The sequence below is a fragment of the Lissotriton helveticus genome, chromosome 1_2 (assembly GCF_964261635.1).
Source record: "Lissotriton helveticus chromosome 1_2, aLisHel1.1, whole genome shotgun sequence".
Taxonomy (NCBI): Eukaryota; Metazoa; Chordata; class Amphibia; order Caudata; family Salamandridae; genus Lissotriton; species Lissotriton helveticus.
In genome coordinates this window covers 436,026,032-436,040,609 of record NC_136058.1, presented here as the reverse complement: position 1 = coordinate 436,040,609, position 14,578 = coordinate 436,026,032, and positions in this window count along the sequence as shown.

Below are 14,578 nucleotides of genomic sequence, written 5' to 3'. Positions count from 1 at the left end.
AGCTTCTACACACTTGACCTGGCCAGATGCGTTGGGGAGTTCCAAAACCGAGTTCTGTGTATGATGTACCTTGTGTCTTGATGAGTGACTATTTGGCACAGTTAACCGACAGTTTGGTTTCCATTCATCAACAGGTTCGAGAAGCACTTCCTGACAGATCTACAGGTGAAGGCCATGAACTCTGTCCTGGCGACCTTGTGATGGTTAAGGCGTTCGTGAGGTCAAGCAGCTTGGAGCCGAGATGGCGTGGACTAGAACAGGTGCTCCTTTCCACGAGAACAGTGGTTGGAGTCACCAACAAGAAAAATTGGGTGCATAGTACCCATTGTCGGAAGGTATCGTCGACCTTGGTGGAACCTGCTGTGCTGACCGATCATCAAGAGATCTTGACCACGGAGAAAGGCCCTGCTGCATCACCTGACGAATCTGCGGAGGACTTCCCGGACCAGACGATTCCTGGAGCAACGCGATACAACTTGAGATCAAGGAAAGAGTCTACAGTTTTTTGAGAGAGACAGGTTGAGCAACCGCCCTGGGTAGTGGAAACGGAATGCTGATATGACAAGGGAGGGGGATCAGCCCTGCGTTGTGTAGTGACACCTGTCTTGATCTTCGGTGAAGAAAACAACGTCCACCCACGGGAGAAGAGCTCCTATGATCATTTTTGTTTTTGTTGTTTTGCTCTGTTTTTTGAGAAAGTTGATTTTGTTGCTATGATGACCACCAAGAAAAAAGTATTAGGAGTTATAGGTGTTTTTGCTGCTCTGACAATTATAGCAGTGATCACCTGGTCTATTGAAATGATGATTCCTGCTCATGAGTTTTTTGTGGTTCCTACTACTCCAGTCCCAGAAGAGCACCAGCATTTCACTCTTCCGTATCATGTGCAGAAGCATCGAGAATCTTATCTTAATAATACGTTTGGCCAGATGCTCCACCATACACACAACGCTACGAATACCACTAATTGTTGACTATGTGGTATGCTTCCAGCGCATCAAAAGTAAGGTGGAACCCCTTTTATTCCACTTCCTTTCTCGCATAATGGTTCTTGTCGAGCCTGGTACACTCTTTTGTTTGCAACTAGGAAACCTACAGTGGGTGGACTTCTTTTCCGTCTGAATAAAGAGTGTTATCAAGACAAACATGGGTATCCTCAAGCAAATGGAACTATATGGGAATGGGAGGAATACCGACCGGACAATGCATCTATGCCATATGTTTTCACCCACACGAGAGACTTTACTACAAGCAACCAGTCTGTAATTACTGTTACAAGGACTAAAGCAGACTTATGTGTACAAAGTACTGGACGAATCCCAGTTGGAATTAGTGATTGTGTTACTGTACTAAATATAGATGGAATAAATGACAGCTCATTTTTGGACTCACATAACACATATCTAGTATGTTGAAGTCATGGATACCATAGACTACCAGTAGGGTGGTCAGGTGCATGTTATGTTTCTTTTCTATTGCCTCCTATTTTCCTAGCACCTGCTTCATACCACCAAGATTTTAAACTGTTTAGAAATATTTCAATAAATTGCTATAAGAGGACAATAAGAATTGATGAAGTAGATCAAACCGACACTTGTCTGCAGCAATATGTTGATTTTAATTTGGGCCTGTTTCCTTTTGTGGGTGCTGCATTGAATAGCAGGAAAATCCGACGATTGACTAGAGTTGTGGAAGCTGTCACTAATCAAACTGCTATAGCTCTTGGAAATATTACTGAAGAGTTACAAATTGCTAGGATTGTAACTCTCCGAAATAGAATGGTACTAGATGTTATGTTAGCAGATAGAGGAGGTGCATGTAAAGTTATCGGTAGTAGTTGCTGTGTTTTCATCCCTGATAATTCGCCCTCAGTGTATGATGCAATTCTCAAACTGCATAAGATAGCTGCAGATATTCATACTAAAAATGGCACCTGGACTTTTGCTGGTCGGTTTTGGGCTCTAGTCTCTGATTGGGGTTGGAAATTACTGACTGTTCTCTGTATTGCAATTGCAGTGATTTTCACTTGTTTAATGTGTATCCACTGTGGCCCAATGCTATGTTCTATGTGCATAACTGCTTGTATACCATCCAAGAAGAATACTGTGAATGTAAAAGCACAACACAAGTTAGATAACGAAGTAGCTGATATGATGCGTATAGATATACAGGATGAATGTTTAGATTATCCCAAAAGAGCGTATGTCTTTAGCTAATGCTAAAAGGGTCGTCTGTTGTAATTTAACAGCGATTAGATTGAGCATTAGCGAAAGACATCTTAGTTCTAGCCGTTATCTTGACAATTAACAGACTCCATTTTGTATTCACGGCAGCCATTTTGACTGCTACCTGCTTCCTCGTGTCGACCATGTGCTTTGTCCTATCTTCCTGCCCATGGAACTTGAATCTGCCCAGCAACAGGCTATTCTTAGCGTCCCCTACTTTCCCGCTGACCGTTAGGGTTCACATCTGGTAGTGATTAGCTCTAGATTGGAATGTGTTCGTCAAAACCCCAAGACTGTTAGCTCCTCCCAATGATCGATTGTGCCTCTCAATATTACCTTATATGTACATATAATGTGCTCTTGTGCTTTGTACCGCCTTCTTTTGAGCCCCTGTGCGGGTATAAATAAACCATGCTAACTTAGCTTGTGTTGCTACTTCTTGCAATGCCGAAGGGTACTGTTTGAACCGTAGCACCACCTCATGAGGTGTAATAAATGTTACATTTTCTATTTCCAGTTTCTGTGCCAACTTCTTTCTATTTAGTCTGAGGACTTCGTGCAGAGAAGGGCGAACGCCTTGCACTAGCGGGTCTGGCTGAGGCCTGCACGACAAAGATAACTCCAATGATTAATGTTTTTCCTGGAGAGATATCCGAGTTTCGTCTAGTGGAACTTTGACTCACCATAAGGTAGCTCAGAGGGTTAATATGGCTACTGCAAAGAATGTGTACCATGCAGATCACACAGTGTATGTAATGGAAATACTTTAGTGGGTTCTTGCTTTAGTCAGAGAAATCCTTTTGTTTCTCGACGTTCATGAGTTAAAATCTGAATATAACAGTGACCTATTAACTGTTATTAAAGAGTTGCATGCACACGGCACGATATAGATTAAGGCATTTTGACTTTCATTATCCTAATGCTACAAAGGAGTTTATTTGGGCAGTGGCAGCTACTACCGGACCCGGGTAGTGGACAGGCGGGGGAAACGAAAAAAGAAACACTTACCTGAAAATGGCCGCTGCCACCTCTCCTCCATCCTCTTTTTCCTGTCTCCGGTCTGGCAGCAGGAAGCCACAGGAAGCTCCCAGGCATCAGGCTTTGATTGGTCTGAGCGCCGTGGACCGGCACTCAGGTGGGGAACAGGTGGCTGGGCATGCTCCTCCAAAGGCTTTGAATTACAACCAGGTGGGGAAGACACAACATGTCCATGACTGTTTGACCGGCCCAAGATGGCCGACCAAGCAGTCATGCGCACTTAGGGAGTGCAAACCACTCCTCCCCTGCTCTGGCCATCCCCGCCCTAATCGAGAGCCACTGATTGCAATAGGAAAACTAAAATGATAATAAGAATACATTATTATAATTTTGTTTTTCCTTTTGAGCAGTAGGACAATGCTCTTTGACCTTAGCAGAGTAGACATCTGTTCTTAATATTAAGAAGAACCCACAATCGTGTTATGTTATAAATTGTGCTTGTCCAGACCAAGCACTCTTAAACTATGTTACCTCATAGTCCTCTCTCTTATGTAACATTTCCTAAATTCTGTTTCACACGTGTATGATTGTTTGTCTCTCTATAATGTGAATGTGATGTAAAGTGCTGTGACACCCTACACTGGTATGAGTGGTGCTATAAAACTCCTAAAATGCATCTGAGATAGAGCGGTTATGGAGATTTGAGGGGACTATTAAAGGGTGGTAGTGTGGGAATCCATGGCGGAGGTGGTCACTGGGGGGTGTCAACAAACATTGGCGCACTGTGTGCCACTAGCGCTAAAGCCAGCCCTGTTGAAAGTCTGGGACTGTTAACTTTACAACACCTATTGTACTATTGTAACCATTGGAAACAGGGCTTTCAGCTATGATCCCAAACTCCCCAGACACCTTAGTGACAATGATTGATGTCAAAAGATATGGTCTATCGAGGTGTCCACTGATGTCCCACTGACACCTCTCAGGAAGGGACACCCCTTGTGGGTCAGACCTTGGACACTTTCATTTCTTTATCTGTGATTCTTTGTTAAATCGTTACAGTCGGAATATGTAATAGTTTCTGCTTCATAACAAAAGACTTTGTAAATGTCCCTTTTTAAGATATATTTACTATTACAATAAAAACATTATTTACAGAAATCTAGAAAATAAGGACTATTTTTTGTTTCAGTGAAGTGCCTACTTTGTGAGAAGTGTTTCTCTGTGGGCACTGTCACCTGCTGATATTTACAGACTTTGCCCCTCTGATGTCACTCACTGCGTGCAAGGTTTTGAGAACTCCACAATAGGTAAGTATCAAAGCCAAAGAGTGGATTTGTGAAATGTGGATGCAGAGGCACCCTTCAAGCCATGCATGTCTCTACCCCAACATCATGTATGACCTTCAGCATGCCCTGCTGCTTATCTGTGTCGCCCCTGGTGGTGGTTGGTTAATATGCACTCTGTGGTTGAAATCTCTCCTTTACCGCCCACTGTTCTCTCATTACCTCAGGGTCAGGTATTTACCGCACATGGTTAATACCTCCTATTATGAGTATTCGATAAGAAAAGGAGGGATACCATCAGTAGTCCTCAACAAGCCACCATCCCTTGGGTCTTGAATTGTGACCTACCTCATTATTGTTCATGCAGTAGCTCTCTTTGGACCCACTAGGAATCACTAATTAAAAAATCAACGTTTAATACAGTAAGAATTGTGATTACCATATAACGATTTGGCAAAAAAAACACTGCTTGGAAAATATTGTTCGTAATGTTCCTACATCAGCCCTTTGGATTCTTTCCGTGTTGCAATTGTGCTACTCCACCACTAGGACGCAAATAGCTCTGTCAATACATCTTATCTCTTTCCTGTAGCAGCAGCTCTGCTTCTCCACCCCCTGGTCACACGCAGCTCTGCCAATGCATCTCACACCTGCCCTACAGCTGCAGCTGATTACTTTAAGTTTGGGTTTTATCTTCCTTACCAAGCTCAGGGAGATGGTCTTTTATTTACCTGCTTAAAGTGGTTGAGGGGAGTAAAACATTTCAAGAATATACTTTCAAATATGGTCATACTTTAAAGAACCACAGACTCTGAATTGCAAATTTGTGGATTTATTATAATGCCAAAAATAATTGAATGTACACACATCTATTAAAGAATATACGTACAGAAAAATTAACACAGAGCTGAGTCTATGAATATAAGTCATTCGGCATAAGAGACAGACGGTAATGAATTCCAAAATCAAAACTCAGCAAAGAATAGAAGCTGAATCAAGTTCTCTTTTCATTTAAAGGATCCAAAATCTTTCCCTACACTTTTCTAAAAAGGGTCCTACTTATCTCACTACATGATATCTCAAAGGTGTCAGCACGTGTTGACTTCCTAAGAAGTACTCAGGTCAAATGGGTCTGGTAGCTTAAAGCTATGGAGCTCGCTCAAGGATGCTCCTTCTCCTCTGAAAATTAGCAGAAGTCTGTTTTTCTGTTCCTGCGCATCATACAAAAAAACAATGTTCGGCCCCTTTATGATGTCATATGGTGAGATTGTCTATTGCAACAACTTCAGTAGCATTGCTCAGGCGCGTTTAATTAATTACTCATCTTCTTCCAGTGGCCTCCCTTCCCTTCTTGAAAGACATTCTGGGTATCTCATAAAATTTAAAAATAACGAGGTCCAATTCCAGCACCTGCAGTAGGATGAGCACATACAATTTTCAAGCACAACAAGGATTTATTTAATTATCTATTGTGCAACCAAGGTATTTCAAAACTAACAACAACCTACTATTTTGGGCCTACAATTCAGGCAAGTTAAACTACACAGTTACTTTGCACAAATATAATGTCATCCTACATATTACACATCCAGGAATTATCAATGTCTTTAATACATGTAAAATCCTACTTAATGTGCACACTACATTTCAGTGCTCTTATAATGTAAATAAATGCATCTTAATAAACCAAAAACACTGCAAACAAAAAGAATACGTGTGATTGTGTTTAAATCATGAGTATAGTGCACATATACAATTTAGAGTGCTGTAAGTATTCTATCACAGCTCTGCTACTTGTCCTCTGGGACACATGCAGCTCTGGTAGTGCATCTCATCCCTTCCCTTCCCTCCAGCTGCAGCACTGCTACTCCACCACCGGGACACTTGCAGCTCTGTCAATGCATCTCATCCCTTCCCTGAAGCAGCAGCTCTGCTACTCCACAGAGTGCCAGAAGTTCTGGTACTTCCTCTCATCTCCCTCTTCCTCCTCCCAGTCATGACCACGCAAGGCTTCTCTGCCTCCTGACAGAGAGATTTAACTCAGCCAAGGTTTCAAATCCCTTGTGGAAATAGACCTTTTCTATGTCCACCTCCGACTATAGACCATTCTGATGCCCTCTTGATGTATGAGGTGGCCATGCGATATGCATGTTTTACTCTATTTCTTCCTTGCATGTTTCTCATGTCATTCCTACTCCCTGCCTGTGTGCTGGGTTGCTGTGCGGCAAATATGGAACGTTTGTCTAAATTCCTTTCAGATGTCTCTTTTCATCATCTCTGAAAGAACATTGTCTCCTGTAGTTGCCTTTCCTCATTTATCTGGTGTTTCGCTTTCGCTGTATCTTGATGGCTGGTTGTTGCCTGCTTCCTCTTTCATTAAGGCTCAGGAGAAAGGCCAATTGTTTTTGAAGGTCCTTTAGGATCAAAAATTATTGGTGAGTTTACAAAAGACCAATCTTCAACCACCACAAGAGAAAAACTTAATCAGAGCTTACAAGCCACGGAAATTTGGGACCCCATCACCACCCTCTCCACAGACGTTGGACATGATTAACAGAAGTAATCTGAGACAAAAGTCTAACTTTACGACTTTCAGTATTCACAATGGGCATTTACGAAGAGTAAAGTTAGACTTTAGGTCTAACTTAGACCAAAAGTCTAACTTTACAACTTGTAAATGCCTTTGCGAATAACAAAAGTTGTAAAGTTAGACTTTAATCTTAGATTACTTCTGTGAATCGTGTCTTTTGCCTTTATCACTGAAACATGGCTCAACCCCTCCTCAAACCCCAACATCACCACTGCCGCTCCTGAAGGCTACAAGATGATATACCAGGACCTCACCAATAACGAAGGTGGAGGCATCATAGTTATCTTCAAGAAACAGATATACCATCGCCAACGATGAAACTACATCTCGCTTGGAACACCTCAACTTCCTACCACCGACCATGATAAGAGTCACCTTTCCCTACAAACCCCAGGGACCTGAGTACCATTATGCGATCCCATCTCCAACCTCCTAGCTCCCATAGTAATTGACTGACACCACTACCTTCTACTCGGTGACCTCAACTTCAATCCAAATTCCATTACCCTTCTGCAGAACCTGAACCACATCAGTGTTATATCCCTTCTTTTAGTCTTCTTTAGTTTAATTCTCCTAATGCCAATTTTGTATACACTGTGTTTTCTTTTAAGTTGTACTGCTTTAGGCCATTCCTATCTATGTCATCGTTGCTTAGCAATATTGGAATGCTGGGGCTCTTGCTGCTCAATTGAGACTGGATCTTGACTGAGTGACACTCTGGTGGGTTGAGAGCTGAACTTGTTCTTATGAATAAATCTTATTTAACCTATTGAACTGGATCTGTCTTCACTGGATGGAACATAAATTTGGCGACAAGGTGGTCAAGTCAGCCCTCTTTGGACCCACATCCAACTAAAGACTTTCAAATTTTATCAAGATTTATATATAACCGCCAGACTACAGTGCCCTCTCTGAATTGCTTCATTTGATCCAGCTTGAAGAGTCTTCCAAGACAAATGAATCCAAGACGCAACTAAGATAAGTCATCAAGATATATTACTTTTCTACTTTCTATTGGGAGCTTTACTGCATTGGTCTGTCTATCCTCAAGAGACAACTATTTTAATCTCCATGCAAGCTCATAGATCTACTTATCTTTGAACCTCCATTCAAATTTTGACTTATTTTATACCTTAGTCTTATACTCATACGATTTCATCTTCATTTTAAGTCTCCTGGGACACTCGTTGTGCTTGCTGCAAGGAATGAATTGATCGAGTGATTTATGATCTTTCTGTGAAAAAAAACTAAGCGAGTGATTTCCATCGAGAGTACTGTTATGAGGAAGTCTGAGTCCGTTTTTTTTTCACATTTTCGATTTTGCCCAGCTGATATTCTGACTTTGTTATCATTGCTCGCGCTTCCCTTCATACCTCACAGCGACATTTGAAACTTTCATTCAACGCTTACCGGCTTTTCCTCAGAACTCCCTGACGTCCTTGCCAGTGCTCTCAGAACTTACACACACAGCCATTCTCTCCATCTCCCCTTCGTCTTCACGACTCTTCGTCATCACACAACGCTACTACGCTGCGTAACGTCACCGCCATTTTGTCTGTTACCTGGCAACCTCTATCAACACAACATCGCGCAACTTTCATTACCTGATTCTTCTTTTCCGCACTCTCGCTAACGTGCACAGCTAAGATTTTTCAACGTCTATTACATTTGCACGTTGTCTGGTACACTTACTCCATAGTGCACTCGCTGATGTGCACAGCTACATTTGAACTTTACTTCGTTGTCTTCACGCTCATAGGCACAGCAACTCCAATTGAACTTTACTTCGTTGCCTTCACGCTGATAGGCACAGCAACTCCAATTGAACTTTACTTCGTTGCCTTCACGCTGATAGGCACAGCAACTCCAATTGAACATTACTTCGTTGCCTTCACGCTGATAGGCACAGCAACTCCAATTACACATTCTTGGATATTTCTTCTCTGCCTTCACGCTGACAGGCACAGCTAAGTCAAACTTCACTTTATTATCTTAATTTATATTGCCTTTTGAAATTTACATTCTTTCTTGTTCTTTTTACTCTTTATTTCCTCATACTTACCTTTATTCTTGCCTTTCATTTCCTCATTATGGCCATGCAAATGGCTATTCTTCCTTCTCCTTTCCTTCCTGAACCAGGTTGTCCAAAAATAAAATGGACTCAATGGTACAAATCTTTCAACAGTTATATCATAGCTATTGATGGGATTAAGTTTCCTCTTGTACGTAAAAATGCTATGTTGTATAATGCTTTAGGTGCAGAGGTTCAGAGGATTTTTGACCATCAACCCAAGATTATAGGCCCACCCTCTGATGATTGGAATGAATACACTGAAGCAATTCTCAGATTAGAAACGCATTTTATTGATGAACCAAGCATTATTGTTGAAAGACACAAATTTTATACTCGGAAACAAAGAGAATATGAGAATGTTGATACCTTTTTGGCTGAATTGAGAGTTTTAGCTGCTTCTTGTGAATTTGAAGGTCCTATTGATCAATATTTGAGAGATCAACTAGTTGTTAATTGTCATTCTAATGAAGTCCAAAAAAGAATTCTCTGTTGTAGAAATCCCTCACTCACTGAGACTTTAGAAATTGCAAGAGGCATTGAAAGATCAGTTTCAGCTTCTAAAGAACTTAGCAATAATAAACCTTCTATTTCAGAAACAGTTAACAAAATTTCTCAACAAACTTCACAATCTATTTCACAACGAGAAAAAGATAAAACTCCTAACAAAGCTGAATGGAAAAAGTCTGACAAATCTCTGCAATGTTTTAGATGTGGTTCAAAATCTCATCTTGCTAATTCTCCAACTTGTCCGGCCTTAAAAAAAACAATGCACTAATTGTAAAAAAATTGGTCATTTAATTCTGTTTGCAAATTTAAAGCTAAGACTATGTGTGTTGTAACTGAGAATCCTACTGAACTAAATTTAATAACTAGGGACAAATCTATAAACAAAGTATTACTATCAGTGGACATGATTAATTCACAACAAGATTCAGATAGTGGTGATCCTAAATGTGATGTCTTAATAGGAAAAGTTCCTCTCAATGTTACAGTTGATTCAGGTTCTCCGGTTACCATTATTCCACATTCATTTTTCTTTAAAGAATGGGCTGGGATTGATTTATTACCACCTGACATACATACGGTGGCTTTCAACGATATTGAAATTGAAATGATGGGATATTTTATTGATAATATCACCTTTGAAGATAGAACCATTGATGCTAAGATTTATGTTTAAAAAAAAGGTTACAAAATCCTAGGTTGGAAGGATCAAGGAAAATTTAAAATGATATTGAGACCAGGTACTGACAATCCCATTTCCTTGGATCGCTTTGAAAATGTCAATTCTGTTACAATTGATCCTTCTTCATTAGACACTATTATGAACAAACATCAAGATGTCTTTTCTGATAAGTTAGGTTCAGTTATAGGTTTTGAACACAAAATAATACTTAAACCAGATGCCATTCCTGTAATCCATAAGATTAGACATGTTCCCCTAAGCATTAAGGACAGACTTAAAACCCATCTTGACCAATTATGCACTGAGGGTGTGATTGAACAGATTGATTCATCACTATGGATTTCTCCAATTGTCGTTGCCCTTAAAAAGAATTGTGACGAAATTCGGCTCTGCATTGACCTTAGGTCTTTAAATAAGAACATACAGATGATTGTTTTCCTTTGCCTCGTATTCAGGATATGCTTGCTCAACTCAAGGGGACGAAAGTCTTTTCTACGATAGATTTAAGAGCGGCATACCATCAAATTGAGCTGAATGAAGAGTCCAAGGATCTCACTGCTTTTAACACTCCATTTGGTCCTTTTAGATTCTTAAGATTACCCTTTGGCCTTGCGTCAGCAGCGTCGGTCTTTCAGAAACTAATGTCCCAACTCTTTGGCAATGTCAAAGATGTTTTGGCTTACCAAGACGACATATTAATTTTCACCAATACTGTTCAAGAACATCTTGTTAAATCAGATCAAGTTTTAGATATTTTGAACAAACATGGCATGACTGTAAAAAAACAAAAGTGCAAATTTTTACTTGACAAACTGGAATATTTAGGTCATGTTATTTCTCAAGAAGGCATTAGCCCTAAACAAGACCTGCTTAAGGCTATTCGAGAGTGTGCTCAACCGTCCAATAAGGATCAATTTAGGTCATTTTTAGGGTTGAGCAAGTTTTATTCAAGATTTGTACAAAACTTTGCTCTAATCAGTGAACCTTTAAGATTATTAACCAGGAACAAAGTTAAATTTGTGTGGGGTAATGATCAAAATTCAGCTTTTGAAAAATTAAAAGACTTGATTATTGCTGCTCCCGCACTTAAACCTTTTAATGAAAATGTTACCACTTATATTACTGTTGATGCCAGCAACGCAGGTCTGGGTGCCATACTTAGTCAGTTGGACAATGGGAATGAGAATATTGTTGCGTTTGCTTCTAGGCAGCTTTCGTTATCAGAAAAAAACTACAGTACTATAGAAAAGGAAGCCCTAGCTTGTGTATGGGGTGTCAAACACTTTTCTACTTATGTATGGGGCAAAGAATGTGTTCTTATTTCTGATCACAAACCTCTCGTTTTCATTTGGAATGACAACGGTTTAAGAAATGCTAGTCCTAGATTGGTTTGTCTATTTTCTAAATTATATGATTTTAATTTTGTAATGAGACATATCCCTGGTGGAAAAAACTTTAAGGCAGATTTTTTATCAAGATGTCCTGTAAATACCTCAGAGGGTGATTCCATTCTTGATGATAAGGAAGTGGTAATTAGTTTCGTTGATGGCCTTAAGTTAACTGAAGGGGTCATCTCCAAATCTGACTGGCTACGAGCTTCAGAATGTGATATTTCTCAAATTCTCTTGAAGAAATGAATATCTGATGGTTGGCCGAGAGAAAGTCAAATTGACAAGAACATAATTCCTTTCTCTAAAATTAAGGATGAATTGAGTCTTGAAGAAAATCTTGTCATGAGAGGGTCTTTACTTATTCCTCCTATGTCTATTAGAGACAAAGTGATTGCTTTAGCTCACAAGGGACATGGAGGAATCACCAGTACAAAGAAAAGATTAAGACTACATTTCTGGTGGCCGGGCATGGATGTTTCCGTTGAAACTTTATTGAACAACTGTGTTGAATGTTCTCATGCCGAAAAATCTTTACGCACGGTCAATTCTCCTTTGTCTCCAGTAAAGTTTCCTGAACATCCCTGGATGAAACTAGGCATAGATTACGTGGGACCAATTGGAGGTTTAAACCAAGGTTTTAGGTTTATCTTAACCGTTGTGGACTATCATTCTAAATGGGTGTCTTTCAAATTCATGAAGGATCCCAATACTGAAAATGTGATCAGTTTTTTTACCAAATTATTTAGATCAGAGGGAATCCCTAGTTTTCTTATTTCGGACAATGGTGTGCAATTTGTTTCACACAGCATGAGGGATTTTTTAAACAATCTTGGTATAAAACATCTAACTACTGCTTTATACAGTCCACAAGGCAATGGTTTAGTGGAAAGGGTGAACCGTATTTTAAAAGACTCTATCCAACTCGCCATTTCTTCTGGCCAAACTGTACAAGATGTGGTGAGTGATAGAGTCTGGTCATATAATAATACTCCTCACTCCACTACGGGTATCACTCCATTTGCTTTGTTGCGTGGCAGAGAATCTTTTAATGAATTGTCTCCTGAATGGGTGGTCAGTAAAACCAAGAGTCAAGGGAGTTCTTTCAATTTGGATACAGTTAAGGACAGGGTTGAAAATTCTCAAATTCAGTCCAAAATCAGATATGATGACAGTAAACATGTTAAGAATGAATGTTTTTCAGTTGGAGATAAAGTTAGAATAAGAAGACCAGGTAAAGTAAAAGGATCAAGATTTTATCCTGAGACTACCATTGTCAGAGTGGGTAAACATTCTGTCATGGTTTCAGGTGGGAAATGGTGGAGCAACAGACGTGTTGCTAGGGTTGCCGGTGGTAAGTCTAGATCTTCTTCTGATTCTGGTCTGTCGTCACAATCTGTTGAGGGTTTTTATAATACTGTTTCTAATCTTCCTTTCTATTCTTCTGATACTGCATTATCTGTTAGTAATGACTCTACAGTTCCTGATAATATTTCGGATGGTCCTGAGCTTGTTTCTGATGACTCTTTTGTTAGAGTCAGCTCCAGGCTGAGAGCTACTCCAAGATATCTTGATGATTATGTGACCTGAAATTTTTTTTTTCTTTTTACAGGAGAGGAGGTGTGTTATATCCCTTCTTTTAGTCTTCTTTAGTTTAATTCTCCTAATGCCAATTTTGTATATACTGTGTTTTCTTTTAAGTTGTACTGCTTTAGGCCATTCTTAGCTATGTCATCGTTGCTTAGTAATATTGGAATGCTGGGGCTCTTGCTGCTCAATTGAGACTGGATCTTGACTGAGTGACACTCTGGTGGTTTGAGAGCTGAACTTGTTCTTATGAATAAATCTTATTTAACCTATTGAACTGGATCTGTCTTCACTGGTTGGAACAATCAGCCTCATCTAACTGGCCACCAAATGCACGCAAAAAGCTGGATACACACTTGACCCTGTCTTTAACTCCAGCAAAAGATTCAGACTCAGCTACACCACAGAACTTTACCAGGTTGACCACACTATCATACAAGTCCTCATCACCGATGCTCAACCCACCATCACCATTCAGCAGATCTCCTCCCATCACAGCTGGAGAAAGCCACCAAAATCTGTTGTCACAGATACCTCATCACCTTCCAACCCGAGGCATCAACAAATCTCAACAGGGCCCTCCAAAACTTTGCCACCTGGATCACCGACTGCAGCAACAGACGCGTTAGTGAAATGTACAAAAACGAACAAGCGCCCCAAAAGTATGCCAACTGGTACACACCCTGAATTCAGTAGAACCAAGCACAACTGCCACCAATTAAAGAAATGATGGTGCTCTACGAAGAAGCCAGCTCACAGAGCTGATCACTAAACACCCCTCAGCAACTATCACCGGCACATCAAAGAAGCCAGAAAAGCAGCAATCACCACCGGCATCAACTCCACTGCTAAAAACACAAAGGAATTCTCCGATCCGACAGCCATTGAGAACACCATCCATCCCTCCCAAGATCTTAGCAACACCATCTCAGACTACTTTCACAGCACGATCACCAACATCTACAGTAATTTCAACATCCAGCCCATCAGACTCAACTCCATGACCTCAACCAACTAGTAAATACCAGCCATACCTTCACCAAATAATCACTCTTCTCAACCCTGACCACCTCAGGCATTATGTATTCCATCCACTCCAGAGTACCCACTGACCCATTATCACACAACTCACTCTTACCTACAGATCCCCCGGGGACGCAAACAACATTCTGCAACAACATCCTTAAATCCATCTTCCCCTACTAATCGACTCTTACCACTGCGCCCTATTTGACAACCCCCAATTTCTACATCGATGACGCCAACA